This window comes from Triticum aestivum, chromosome 6B (assembly GCF_018294505.1).
Source record: "Triticum aestivum cultivar Chinese Spring chromosome 6B, IWGSC CS RefSeq v2.1, whole genome shotgun sequence".
NCBI classification, from domain to species: domain Eukaryota; kingdom Viridiplantae; phylum Streptophyta; class Magnoliopsida; order Poales; family Poaceae; genus Triticum; species Triticum aestivum.
Genome location: NC_057810.1, coordinates 73,734,439 through 73,749,981, shown reverse-complemented (window position 1 = coordinate 73,749,981; position 15,543 = coordinate 73,734,439).

The following is a 15,543-nucleotide window of genomic DNA, read 5'->3' as shown; positions in this document are numbered from 1 at the left end:
CTTTGCACCATACGGCATGGCGTTACCCTCCCCGCATGCTGGCTGGGTGCCCCCCAATGCTGCTGGCGTGCTTGGCCCCCGCCCCGGTGCGCATGCCCAGGCGTACCCCATGTACCACACTTCGCCGCCGACGTCGACACCATATTACCCTCCCGCGCCACCGTCCTGGGAGCACTTGGCCATGCTCCATGCCGCCTACAGCAACACCGGCATCCCCAACCAGCCTGCTCCCGAGTGGTACTTGGACAGTGGAGCCTCTTCGCACGTGACAGGCACCCAAGGTACTTTCACCACGTCCAGTCATTCATTAAAGCATGTTCCTTCTAGCATACTTGTTGGTAATGGGCAACACATTCCCGTCATGGCCACTGGCTCCACCACACTTCACCCTCACGATTTTCGCCTCACGGATATTCTTGTTTCTCCTCATGTCGTCACTAGCCTTATTTCCGTTCGCAAATTTACCAAAGATAATTCCCGTTCTGTTGAATTTTATCCGTGTGGTTTTCTTGTGAAGGATCTTCGCACTCGGAAAGTTCTCATGATCTCCGCTAGCACCGGCGACCTCTACCCATTCTATGGAAATAATTCAACCAAGGCGTCCGCACTCCTCACCACCACCTCGGACTTATGGCATCGTCGCCTCGGGCATCCCGGCGCTCACACCCTCTCCGCTATTTCCCGTGATTTTCTTAGTGATTGTAATAAGGCCCCTCATGTACCATGTAGTGCTTGCCAACTAGGGCGTCAGCCACGCCTTCCCTTTTCTTCCTCTCATAGCAAAACGTATGCTCCCTTTGATTTAATCCATTGTGATTTGTGGACATCCCCTGTTGTAAGCTTTTCCGGTTTTCAATATTATCTCGTTATATTGGATGACTACACTCACTACTCGTGGACCTTTCCCTTGCGCCACAAATTTGAAACCTCCACGGTTTTGCAACGCTTCTTCACCTTCGTTCACACCCAATTCAATGTAGTCATCAAAAGTATGCAATGTGATAATGGCCGCGAATTCATCAACTCCTCTCTATGCTCCTTCTTCTCCAACAACGGCGTCGCTTACCGTTTCTCATGCCCTCGCACATTCCCTCAAAATGGCAAGGCAGAACGTCTCATCCGCACCACAAATGACATAGTGCGCACTCTTCTCATCCAAGCCACTTTACCACCCCCATTTTGGGTTGAAGCCCTCCATACGGCCACCTATCTCCTCAACAGGCGTCCCTCTACTGCAACCTCGCCCAGCACACCCTTCTTCCTGCTCCACGGCGCCCATCCCGACTACACTCACCTACGCGTATTTGGTTGCCTCTGTTTTCCAAATCTCTATGCCACCATGGACCATAAGCTCTCTCCTCGCTCCTCTTCTTGCGTTTTCCTCGGCTACTCACTCGAACACAAGGGATACAGGTGCTACGATCCATCCACACGCCGTGTTATAGTCTCTCGACACGTTGTTTTCGACGAAACTATTTTTCCTTACCAAAAACCCACCACGGGCCACACCGCACCCACATCCACACCTGATCCCCATGCAGCCCACCCTCCCCGACCGAATCTCTCGGATCTTCCACCGCTGCCTACCTCGTACGGGCCCCACCCACCTGATTCGCCGCACCAACCCAACTCCCCATCCTCCTCGGTCCTCCCGCCGGCCCCATCCCCCAACCGCGCTCGGTCCCCCACCTCGCAATCCACGCCCACCACACCAACCCATCCCGATTCCCCTGCCACACCTACCTCGACCGCATACTCCTCGGATCTCCCACCCGATTCGCCTGCCAGAGACCCAGCCAGCCCCACCCGATCTTCCTCGCTTTCCGCACCATACACTCCGCCCGCGCCACCACTTCCCCCGCATGCAATTCCCGTTCAGCCACCCCAGAACTCACACAAGATGTCTACCCGTGCCAAAACAGGATATCTCATGCCCAAACGCTTATTTCTTGCGGATGCCAACTCATCCTCTATCTCCCCTATACCACCCACCTATAAATCTGCCCTCAAAGACCCCCATTGGCACAAGGCCATGTTAGAAGAATATCATGCTTTAATGAATAATTTCACGTGGTCTTTGGTGCCTAAGCCTGCAGGTGTCAACACTGTCACGGGCAAGTGGATATTTCGTCATAAGTTCAACACCGATGGTTCTTTGGCACGGTACAAAGCTCGCTGGGTTGTGCATGGGTTCACTCAACAGGCTGGCGTTGATTATGATGAAACCTTCAGTCCAGTTGTGAAGCCGGCAACTATTCGTGTGGTGCTCGGTATTGCTACCTCTCGGTCTTGGCCAATTCACCAGCTTGATGTCAAGAATGCATTTCTCCATGGGGATCTCAATGAGACAGTTTATTGCTCCCAGCCGGTAGGTTTTGTGGATTCCTCACGGCCGGATCACGTCTGCCTTCTTCGCAAGTCATTATATGGTCTCAAGCAAGCACCACGGACTTGGTTCCTTCGGTTTCAGGCATTCTTATTGTCATTGGGGTTTCAGGCCTCTAAGAGTGATTCATCCTTGTTCATCATGCGTCATGGACACTCCGTCGCCTACTTGTTGGTGTACGTGGATGACATTATTGTCACGGCGAGCTCCTCCACCACCCTCCACTCTATCATTCACTCGCTCAAGTCCGAGTTCTCTATGACTGATCTCGGCCCCCTTCACCATTTTTTGGGCATCAACGTCACCACCAACTCCTCCGGCCTCTTTCTTTGCCAACAACAATACACACTTGAGGTTCTCGAGCGCGCCAAGATGCTCAACTGTAAGCCCGTGTCCACTCCCATTGACACCAGTTCGAAGTCCTCCTCTCAGGATGGTGCACTTCTCTCCAATCCCACCCATTATCGCAGCTTGGCCGGCGCCTTACAATATCTCACTCTCACTCGGCCCGATATTGCCTATGCCGTTCAACAAGTGTGCCTGTTTATGCATGCTCCATGCGACACTCACATGCAACTTGTTAAACGCATTCTCCGGTATTGGCAAGGCACCTCGCACTATGGCCTTCAGCCCTACAAGTCCTCCTCCCTGGATCTCTTTGCATACACCGATGCGGATTGGGCCGGGTGCCCGGATACACAGCGGTCCACCTCTGGGTTTTGCGTCTTTCTTGGATCCAACCTTGTCTCATGGTCATCAAAAAGGCAGCCCACCATCTCCCGTTCGAGCGCAGAAGCTGAGTACCGCGGTGTTGCCAATTGTGTGGCAGAATCATGTTGGCTGCGGCAACTTCTGTTCGAGCTGAAACTGCCTCCTACACGCGCCACCATTGTGTATTGTGACAACATCTCCACTTCATACCTTGCGAGCAATCCGGTACAACATCAGCGCACGAAACACATCGAGATTGACCTACACTTCGTTCGTGACCGGGTGGCACTTGGCGAAGTACGGGTTTTACATGTCCCTTCGAGCTCTCAGTTTGCTGATGTTTTTACCAAGGGCTTGCCGACACCGGTGTTCACAGACATCAGAACCAGCCTAAACATCCTTCCTAATGGTGTTCCGGCTGAGGGGGGGGGGGGGGGGGGGGGTGTTAGATTACATGTATACTCCTGTGTATTTTGTATCACTAGCGGGTTTATATGATCGGACCACGTCAGGCCTGCGTGCCCATGTATAGGACGTGCGGTTCCTTCTCCGCTCCCTCTCGCATATATATGCTTGTAATCTGTACAACTGAGTCAATCAAGGAAATCACTTTCCAACTAATATCTCTGCGGCCTCTTGAATGAAGCACCCGTAATTGCTAGCTGGTGTGAAATGCTAGACAGAAATCAAGTAATCCGCTCTATAATATATTTGCACTCCAGTGAATTTTAAGTGTACCCTCCGGTTTACACTTTTTTGCTACGTGTGGGGTAATTCTGTCTTTAATGAGACAAAAACTCCACCGGAGAAGGTTCTAGCAACTACCAACATACTTTTGTCAGTGATGTGGGTATCAGCTCTTAATTTTATTTCACTTTTCTATGAATTGTCCCCATCATAAATTGGGAAAACCAAAACCCCGTTTGCAATGTGGGTCTCCCGCGAATGGGTGTTTTCCTTTGCCCTTATAAGATTGGTATCCTTTCATAATTTTTTTTCGTGTTTATCCATCTGCCTTATTGTGTATAGAGAGCATTGCCAAGAGGGGAAAAAGGATGGCTCTCGCGTCCGCGCTCGTGGCCGCGTGAGCACGCGGCGGCCGCCACCGGCCGGATCTGCTTGCTCCGACCTCCCCTGCTTCTGCTGCGCCCGGATCCAGCCTCAGCCCGAGCTGCTCTCCCTCTCCCTCCCGCGAGGACAAGCAGGTGTGCAAGATGTGCTCCCCCGACCTCGCGCCACCCCTTCCGTCCTCACCGCCAGCAGGTCCGTCGGCCTCCTCGTCGCCGCCACCCGTCCCGGCCAGCATGCTTCTACCACCTCCAGTCGGGTTGCCTGTTGGCTGCACGTCGTGCGTCGTTCTGCCGGCAGCCCCATCCGCTGCTCGATCCGATCCAGATTGGGAGCTCCTACCCGCTCCGCCGCAGCCGTCGCTGGGCCACCCCGGCCAGGTTGGTGGAGTGTCCGTGGAGGTGCCAGAGGTGCCCCCAGGCAAGCTGCCAGCTTCCGCATCCGCGAGGCTCCCTGCTCCGACCTCGCCCGTCGTCTCCGCCGCCAGGCTGGCTGTGGCTACGCTGGCCTCCCGCAAGGCCGACCCGGCCATAGGTGGGCGGATGGCCAGCGCGGGCGCCACCCCCACTCCCCTTGCTGGCGTCTCCTCCGGCCAGCTGTCGCCGTCCCCGACGTCAACGCCGTCATCCTTGCGGGGGCCAGATCAGGCGGATCCATCACCGACATGTCTTTCATGCACCATCCCGGAGGCTTCTCCCGTGCGTCCTGGTTGGGGGGACTGGCTTGGATGTTTCAGAGGGAAGACGACGCCCGCTGATCCCATATGTTGCGCCCCAACAGCTCGTGGGGAAACGTTGGAAGGCTGGCACCTTGTCACGGAGCGCCGTCGTTCGCCATCTTCTCAGGCCTTTCGTCATCCCGCTTTCAATGCCCGGCCGGCTCCTCCGTCGTGGTTGAAGGATCAATGTTTTCGGTGCCTCTCCAAAGGTCATCATGCCCACTCTTGCAGGGACCCAATTCGGAGCAAAAGCTGCCTCTATTTTGGCCACACTGCTCGCTTCTGTCATGCAAAGAACACCAGCCACCAGTCTACGCCGCTTCGACGTACTGCTCCGTCGCCCTCCCAAGTGCCTGCTCCTGCCAAGGATGCTACCATGGTAGAGGTGCCGCTGCAGTCTGTCCTCGCGGAGCAGGCTGAGCTGCAAGACTGCCTGATGAGAGTTGAGAGTTTTTTGGCGAGAGCTGAGGCGGTTCTGTGCAGGCTCACAATCATGCCAGATTTGCCTCCGTATCGACAAAGGCGGAGATGGTGCCTCACATAGCTCCTGCAGCCCAGGCATAATCTGCATCACTGGAGTGACGACCTCGGCGATGTGCCTATCACCAGGAGAGAAACAACCATAGGGGTCTGTTTCACCCTCGCCCTTGGAATCAACCTGGATCTCGGCCAGCTGACGTCGTACAGCACGTCCCCGCCCCATCGTCACTTGGGACAGAAATACACGGTTGACGACGGCCAGCCATCAGGGAAACGCTCTTCCCTTGTGGTCTGGGCATAAAGAAGATAACAAAGCAACCAATAGAAAAGGAGAAGCTCGATCCTTATCCTCACTCCGTGTTTTATTTCAAACCTGCAATCCCTAGTCCCTACAAGATGGAGAGATATATAGCCCAGGATGAAGATGGCATATGTATTGCCAAGGACGAGAAAATATCAGGTTGTATCCGGGTTTGTGGTGCAACGTGCACTAAAGGCAAGCTAAAATATCAGTAAAAAATGTGAAAAATATCAAAACTGGAGAAACAGCCAAGGATGAAGATGCCATATATTACCAAGGGCCAAAAAATTATCATGTGCATCTGGGTTTGTGATACAACCAGTTGTATCCTCCTCGAAAATCAATTAAAAAGTTGTTAAAAAATATGACATATTTTGGTGACATAAAGTCAATATAATCAATATAGAGTGGGTAAATTCCATATTTGTCGCACAGCTAAGAAACAAAAATGACTGTTGACAGCGTGCATAGTTGTAAATTCATGGCTGATCTGAACAACAATGGTTTGGTACTATAACAAGGAGGTTTTTTATTTTGTTGCTATTTCAGTTTTTTCTTAGAAAAAAAAATCAGATGCAGACGCTCACACCACGCACACACTCATCCCTATGAAAACACACATACAACCCTACGCATGACCACGTTAAAGAGACTGAGCTAACATATCTTAAGATTGATGAAGTCGTCATAGGCACCATGTAGTCGACATCCACACCATTCCACTGAAAGAATAGCGACGAATAGAGTGAAATAATTCCATGAAATATGAGAGCAATCATGTCAAGTCTAGAACTTAAATCCGGATGTGCTGCTTCCACCAGAAAGAACTTAACCATCTAATATAGGCTCAGATTTAGTTCTGAATTTTATAACATGCGGGCGTGGTGTATACATGCCGTGCCAGGTTTTTCTTTTCCAAAAAATTATATAAGCTACTAGAAGTCGCCTTCTAAATTTGGTGTACTAGATACCACAAGCCCCCCACAAACCATATCCAAGTGCTATCTCTTCCACTTTGGCCGCTACTTCGCTCTCTTGGGTCATAGGGAAGGGGATACCGTACGTCCTTGCCATGGCTAAACTTAGTTACTTGGATGGTGACGGTAAGACAGCGGCAACGCCTCTATATTGAAATAAGTCCACCCTTCTCCATCTCCAATTCAACATGGAGTTGCTGGAGGTGGGTGCAGGTGGACTCTTCATGGTTTGTCCAACAACATGCACTTCGGTCTAGAATAGCAGGGTGATGGTGGCAAGCGCCCTCGAAAAATCGTGGCCTTACATGGTTTTGGATTCGGCAAAACTAAGATCGGGTCTTCCCTCTATGATGCAACCACATGGAAGCGGCGCGACAAGACCGATTTGAATTGCTAGCTCATATAGTACTTGACCTCTGATTTTCTGCTCCCACCTCTCATGGTGGGCCCCAACCACGGCTACAAAAGCTTTTTTTACAAAGTATACAAGATTATACTGCGCCCAGCTTCACAAAGAATGATGTGAAAACACTAAGACTAAGCCTGGCTTGGCCCTACACAAAACACATGAGCATTGTTTTTTATTTAATTTAATTCTTTTTAGGACATAAAAAATATATAATTTAAATAAAATACTACTCCCTCCGTCTCAAAATAAGTGTGTCAACTTTGTACTATCTCTAATACAAATTTGTACTAAGCTCAAGACACTTATTTTAAGGCAGAGGGAGTACTTTTTAGCCATTTCATTTTTTTTTTGGGCTAGACTTCAGGTGGAAAAGAAGAGCTTGAGCTTGCCGGAAGCCAGGCTTCATGCCTATGCTGCCCATGCTTAGGTCTTGCGCGAAGGCCTGGTCTAATGGATCGAGTCATCGACTTACTTATGGTCTCTGCTGTTCATAAAATCAGACAGTCGGTGACATCGACGGCAACAAGGACCTTGTTCCTTTTTTTGCGAAACGTAGTACAAACGCAGGACTTCACATATACGTACATAGATTGAGCCCTATGGATGAAGGAATGCACACCCCCTTGCTTTCAATGGGCACATCGCCCACCACTGAAAGAATATTCCAGCACAAATCCAAGAAAGTGCAAGCAGCTATGTCAAATCTAGGACATGAATCTGATTGGTAAGTTCTGCCACACAAAAAACCAAATCGACTGTTTGCTCTTTGTTCCTAGTGTATCCCAATGTCTACCACCTTTCTACTTTGTACTTATAAGCTTTGGTTGCCTATCTACCTGAGCATATTTATTTTTTCAAGAAAGGTGCTTCATTCAGTGGCGCTGAAATCAGCTCGGATATGGCTCTGCAGCCAGTTTCCAGGATGGTTGGCCACTGAACGAACTGCACAGTGAACCACATACTGTCCAGACAAGAATATATCTGGGGTAGACTCTAGTTGAGGCCAAACAATACTTTGCACACATAGGTAGCTAGTCGCCTAGTCAGATGCTTCTTCATGATCACCATACATGTATACGTCACATACTTTCCACACACCGTTTTTCATCTTTGTACATGAAGACGACCGTAGCATGACATGCTAAATGTAGGAGATTCACATGTGCCCAGCTAGCTAGCCACTAGCTAGAAAGTACAAACATCATCGGATGTCACGGAGTACTACATTTGTAGTTTCCCGGAAATATCGATTGGGGACCAGCTACTAGCGGCCATAAGGTATACTGTTTTTGAGAAATAGAAACTTTAGTTGTCTTCAAGCTAGGTTGAAAAGCTCCTACATGCAACTGCCGTATGGAACTCGTAACAGATTCGAACAGATATATGATAAAAACAGTGAGGGGTACACCGAAAAAATTAAAAAAAATAAAAAGTTTGTCTACATGTAATTGGCATACGGAGGGTGCTTCAAAAGGCAGCTCCGAGATGCCAAACATCGAACACTGCGAAGGCAAGATAAGAAGGGTGTTTCATAAATTATGCCGACTCTATTAAAGTGCCTTGTTTTTGGTCAAAAATCATCATAATCACGGTTATTGTGGCGATCGGGCCACTATGATGACTCGCCTAAAGTTGCTCTAGGAAGCGTAGTGGTACCACGCGATCCAAACCGGGACACATAGTACCTGCTAAGCCACGCGAGTTTCTTAGGGTGAAGCTCCACTCATCATTTTGCTGGAAATTTTGTAGGATATCCCACAATCAAAAAAAATGTTCCACAATAGCAATATCTGCATAGGAGAGAGAATTTATTTTCCTTGTCAAAGATTACTAAATCATTTGGACACAACTTTATAGACCAGAAGACCGTTGTAGCACCAACAAACATATATGAGTGAAGAAACTTTTTAACACCAAATAGCCAATATTAAAAAAATGAAACATACTAAACTTGGGAGTAATATTTAGTGCATGCCAAGAAACCAAATGAACATCTCATACGTATGCACCAATTACGTTTAGATAAAAACCGTAGGAAGATATTTGTTTTAAAAGATACTTTAAGCATCAAAGTTCTCTTGGACAGCCATGAAACTTGAGCATCAATCATAGCTTTGTACATTGGATATATAGAAAAAACCTCTTGAAGCACAAAGAGCCCATTAAAATATATCAACCTCCTAACAGGGTAAGGTATCCGCGACCATAAACACATTTTTTCATGCTAGCGAAATTGCGCCGGACTAGCTTGACAGAGCCCACTCTCAATATATATAGAAAAAAATATGATTTATTTCAAAATGAGAAAAAATATATAATTGTAGAGCCTGATGGACCGATGGTATATATCTCCACGAATGAAAATACAGTAGGATGGAAGTCAATACAATACCGCACAATGGCATAAAGTACAATACGTAGCAGTTATTTGTACCCATAACTCAGAGTGTGAATATCAAAAAAAATTCAGTTCAAAGGCGGTTGAACGGCATAACGGCCCAAAGTACAACATGCTAATTGCAAGGCGAAACTCAGAATTTTCTTCTGTTTTCTGATAAGATGTAACACTTTGAATAAGTTTATATTAATTGATTTTATGAAATATAATTAATTACTCCCTCCGACCTAATTAGTTGTCGCTCAAATGAATGATCCAACATTGAAATACGTGTAGATACATTCATTTTAGCGACAACTAATATGTGATGGAGGGAGTATCTTATAACTTACAACCCTTTACTACAGGCTTACGTCCCGTTCTTTCTTTTCGGCTCCTCTGTTTTTTAAAAAGAGGTCTCAGGTTCTTTTTTCTATGCAGAGAAAAAACTACAGTTTAGCAAATACTGCAGTTTTAAAACCACAATTGTTAGAGGCAATCAAACACCTCATTGTAAATAAAACTATGGTAATCCTAAAAATTGTAGTATTCTTAAAATACTTAGAAAATACTTTGTTATCAAACAGGGCCTTTAACCTTAAATTTTGCACTAGCTCTCAATTTCTGGGTATAGCCTCGAGTGGTGTCCATCCATCCCAGAAACGCTTAATTTTCTATTGTTGGTCCACTGAACATGTATATACCATTTTATATTGCTCTGCCTTTTTTTTGAAAAGGAGGAAAGATCCGGGCCTTTGCATCAGAATGATTCATGCGGTCATTTTATTAATAGTCTAGCAAACCAAGGTTCACAGTGCAGTACAGCTCGCAGAAGGAGCACAAAAAGCAAAATAAATAAACAAAGCCACAACCGACAATGAATAGGACAAGACGACTAAACATCTATCATATCTGTGGACCGTCATCCAAATCGATTGTAGATAACCCGTGCTACCATCTCCCATCGGTTGCACCCAGTAACCAAAAGCTCCTGGAGTATGTATGAGTGAGTAACAACAACGTACGGATCCAAACGAATGCTCTATAGATAACCTGCAAGAAATTCAAAAGATTATGTCTGTTAAAGATCATATCATTCATGCAATTTCATATAGCCCAAAGAAGTGCACATATTTCTATCCGAATAAATCCTGCAGTAATTGGTTCCACGTCAGTCAGCCATGTCCCAAATAACATGTCGATACTAATTGAAGGGCTTATGTTAAAGGCTATATGAATTGTACGTCAAAGAAGCTTAGCGAGAGGGCAATCGATGAAAAGATGTTGTATTGTTTCATCATTATCACGGAAACAACAACGTGAACTGCCTACCCAACTGCGCTTAAGCAGATTATCTTTGGTGAGTATCACTTGCTTGTGAACGAACCACATGAATATCTCGATTCTCAATGGAACTTTATTTTCTCAAGTATGTATTGTTCTGGGGATTGGGCCAGAATCAAACAGATCCAAATAAATAGATTTTGCCAGGAAAACCTTGTTCCTAGTAAAACTTCCAGTGAAACAAGTCAGGCTGATCAGAAAGTTGAACATGCATCAACCTCCGCACAAGATGCAGTCAGGAGTTCCACCACTCCCTCACTAGGGATCTCCTGAACTGGATGTTCAAGGGGAATGACTGTAATACTGTAGCAGTGTAAACCTCCTTACGTTACATTATATTATACAATGTGATATTACAAGGCCAAATGCGTCTCCCCTAACCATGTATCTTCCCAAACTCTAGTTGTAGTACCATTTCCAACCAAAAATTTCGCTCTGCGGAAAAAGGCATCCTTTGTTTGCATTAGCCCCTTCCAAAATGGCGAGTCGTTAGGTCTGACGGTAACCTAGGCCAGAGATTGATACTAGATATTTGTCACGTAGGATTTGTGCCCACGTACCGTCCGTCTCAACCGATAACCTAAATAGCCATTTTCTTAATGAGCACATGTTTTTAATCTCCAAGTTCTCAATCCCAAGCCCCCTTTGGTCTTTGGGTCAACAGATAGTATCCCACCTGGTAAGTATGTATTTCGTTTTTACTTTATCGCTTTGCCAGAAGAAATGGGATCGATAAAAAACTAACTTTTTCCGCACCCCTATAGGTACTTCGAAAAATAATAATAGGAACATCGGCATACTAGTTAGTATTGAGTTTATTAACACTAGGCGACCTCCATAAGACATAAGCTTGCCCTTCCAGCAGCTTAGATTTTTTTCAAATCGATCCTCGGTACATTTCCATTCTTTTTTAGTCAGTTTGTGATGGTGAAAGGCAAGGACCCCATTTCACAACCGAACAATTGTCTATACGCATCATGTTACACTTTGGCTTTTCCAAAGCAGAACAATTCGCTCTTATTAGATTATTATTTTAATCCCATCAATTGTTCAAAAAGGCAAAGTACTAACTTTATATTTCTACCCTTTGTGATATCATGTTCCATGAATATTATAGTGTCTTCAGTGTATTGTAGTATGGAGACCACCCCCCCTCCCCCCCCCCACACACACACACCATTTTAGTAGGAGAACTAAGATAAACATGCTCCTCAGAATTTTTAGAATGAGTATCAAGGTTTTCTTGATGAGAGGTTCCACCACACACCATGCTTGAACCTCAATAAACAGGGAAAAACCATGTGTATCACCTATCAATTCTAGGAATTGAACTCGGGTCGCTAGGCTGCAAACCACATGCCCAACCACTGAGCCAAGGCTCTCTTTGCAAATTGATCTGCCCTACAAGTTTATATCCTCATATATGGAATATCTCCCTCATACAAGATTCCTTTTCTTTTGGTAGAATGCTCCCGAGATGGGGATGGCATTACCAAAGGCCAAAACCTGACTGGAGTTGCGTGACATTAATGCTACATCTTGATGCTGCCTCTTTAAATTCACTATACTCCTTAATTTTAGAGCTCTCTCTCATTCAATTTAGGTGCTCAATTTTTGATTTGGTTCATGATTTTGACATGGTCTACAATTTCTTATCGATCTATCCCATTTGAATCTCTCTCATTGAATTGAGGTGTTCAATTTTTGATTTCCTTCATGATTTTGACTAGGTCAAGAATTTGTTTTGAAGCTCTCTCATTTGATTGAGGTGTCCAACTTTTTATTTGGTTTATGATTTCTATTGGGTCAACGATTTAACAAATCAAATTCACTATGCTCTCTAATCTTTAAATTTGCTATGGTCTCCCTAATTTTGCAAATTTGTTGAATTGACACTAGTAGAAAACAGGGCTTTGGTTCGGGCCTGGCCAGCCCATTAGTCCCGGTTCTTCACGAACCGGGATCCATGGGGGGCATTAGTCCCGGTTCATGAGCCCAGGGGGCCGGCCGGGGCCTCATGGGCATTGGTCCTGGTTCGTCTGGATCCATTTGTCCCGGTTCTAGGCACGAACCGGGACCAATGGTCCTCGCTCCTAGCCCACAACCATTGGTCCCGGTTCGTGGCTTGAACCGGGACAGAGTGTCGGGCTTTAGTCTCGGTTTCTACCATGAACCGGGACAAATGAGTTGCCTATATATACCCCATCGTCATAGCAGAGCACTCCACAATGCTCTGTTTTTTGGCCGGCGAGGGGAGGGCATTTGGGTTCTCTAGCTCATCTCCTATGCACATGAGGTGTTCGATGAAATGTCCGAGCCATACTAGTTAATCTTTCTCCTCTCTAAACTCGACCTCCGAGCTCCATTTTCCCCGAGATTTGTCTAGGTTTAGCGGTCCGTCACGTCCCGTCCCCGTCTTCACCGCCGTCGATTGCCCGCGCCGATCTCGTCGCCGGCACCACCGTGGTGAGCCTCTTGTTCTTATCTTCTTTCTGAAAGAAAAAGATTCTTACTTCAGATAGATACTTGTCTAATTTTCTTACTTTTATTATTCCTTGTTATTATATAGTGTGATGGTTTTGGTATCCGCCCCCGTCGGCCCTCGTCTTGTCTATGATTCAGATGTGGTATATATTATCTTTTGATAACTATTTGGTTCATTTATTGTTATGACAATTATGCTGACCAACGTGACATAGATTTTATTTATCTAGGAGGTGGTTGAACCGGAAATTCCAACCGACCCTATTGTAGAGAGGTTAAATTTAGTTGAAGAAGAAAAACCAATTACTTGAAGGAAAAAATAAGAAAAATTGAGGAGGAGAAGATGATATTGGAGTTGCATGTTGCGGATGTCGTCGATGATCACAAGATCAAGATGGATGCAATGCGGTTGAAGATTAGAAAGATTAGAAAATATGCCATTCATACCGAGGCTTGGTATCATTATGCAGTTGGATCAGTTGTTACCTTGGTTGCGATTATGATCGCATTTGTTGTTGCATTGAAATGTTTTACATAATTTCAATGTATGGTTTAATTAGATTCTCTGGAGAGCTATATGTTGTTCAATAAAAACTATGTATGTACTTTGGTTTTAATGTGATGATGAACTTCTATTAATTTGGTCACTTATCTATTCACACTATGGGAAACAGATAATTTGCCGTCAGGAGGCGTCTTTGCCGTCTTCTTTTCATCGGGCCAGACGGCAAAGACAAGGTTTGCCGTCTGCTGCAAACGGCAAAGAAATACTAACAGCAAAATAGACTTTGCGTCTGCCCAACGAAATACAAATGGCAAACCGCTCACTTTGCCATCTACCAAAACAATAACAGACGGCACAGACTTTGTCGTCTGTTCTTTTGATCAGCAGACGGCAAAGTGAGATGTTTGCCGTCTGTATTTTATTTGGTAAACGGCAAAGAGAAAACACACCACGCGGATTGATCACGCGGATCAATGACGTGGCAAGATCCAAAACGCATGTATCCAACCACCATATGCGTCGGACACACACGCAGCCACCCACCCATAAGTCAGAGGCCCAGCACCATGCATAAAAAAGCCAGGTGCCCACCCACGAGGCCTGCCACCCCACGCGCCCAACTCCTCTCTCTTGCTTATCCCCTCAGCGCCCTCCTCTCTCCTTCGTGAGCAGTTCCACGCCGCCGGCCAGCTTCCTCCTCTCTCATGTAGCTCCTCTCTCGTGCAGCTCCACTCTCCTGCTCCTCTCTACGTCTCCCCCGAGCAGAGCCCCGCTGCCGGCAAGCTCCCTCCTATCTCTTGCTTCCTCCTCTCTCCCAGCGCCCGCCTGCCCGTCCCGCGCCCCCGAGCAGCCGCACTATATATACATACTATACAGATGGTGACTAAAGTCGAGTCGGCTCGTAGAGTACCCGCGAGTGATTCATGGATTGGGGGTTGAAAGGACATTTGTCCCGACGGCCCTCTGTGTGGATCTTTGCAGCGGAGCGACAGGGCAGGTTGAGACCACCTAGGAGACAGGTGGGCCTGGCCCTGGTCGGCGTTCGCGGTTACTTCATAATAACACTCTTAACGAGATCTTGGTATTTGATCTGAGTCTGGCAACTGGCCTATACGCACTAACCAACTACGCAGGAACAAATATGGGCACTCGACGTCGTGGTATCAGCCGAAGCCTTCTTGACGTCAGCGACTGAGCGGCGCGCGCCAGGTTGGACTGGAACGCCTGTCCTTGTATAAGGAAGGCTAGGTCTGCTCACCGGCCGCGTGCACAACGTGCAGGTGTGCAATGGGCGATGGGCCCAGACCCTTGCGCGCATAGATTTAGACCGGCGTACTGACCTCTCTGTTGTGCCTAGGTAGGGCGGCGACATGTTGATCTTCCGAGGCCGGGCATGACCCAGGAAAGTGTGTCCGGCCACAGGGGATCGAGTGTGTTGGGAAATGTGGTGCATCCCTGCAGGGAAGTTTATCTATTCGAATAGCCGTGTCACTCGGTAAAAGGATGACCCAGAGTTGTACCTTGACCTTATGACAACTAGAACCGGATATTTAATAAAACACACCCAGACAAGTTCCAGAAACAACCCGGTGATCGCTTTCCCACGGGGCGACGAGGGGAGGATCGCCGGGTAGGATTATGCTATGTGATGCTATTTGGAGGACTTCAGTCTACTCTCTTCTACATGCTGCAAGATGGAGGCTGACAGAAGCGTAGTCTTTAATAGGACTAGCTATCCTCATCTTATTTTGTCATTCTGTAGTTCAGTCCACCGATATTGCCT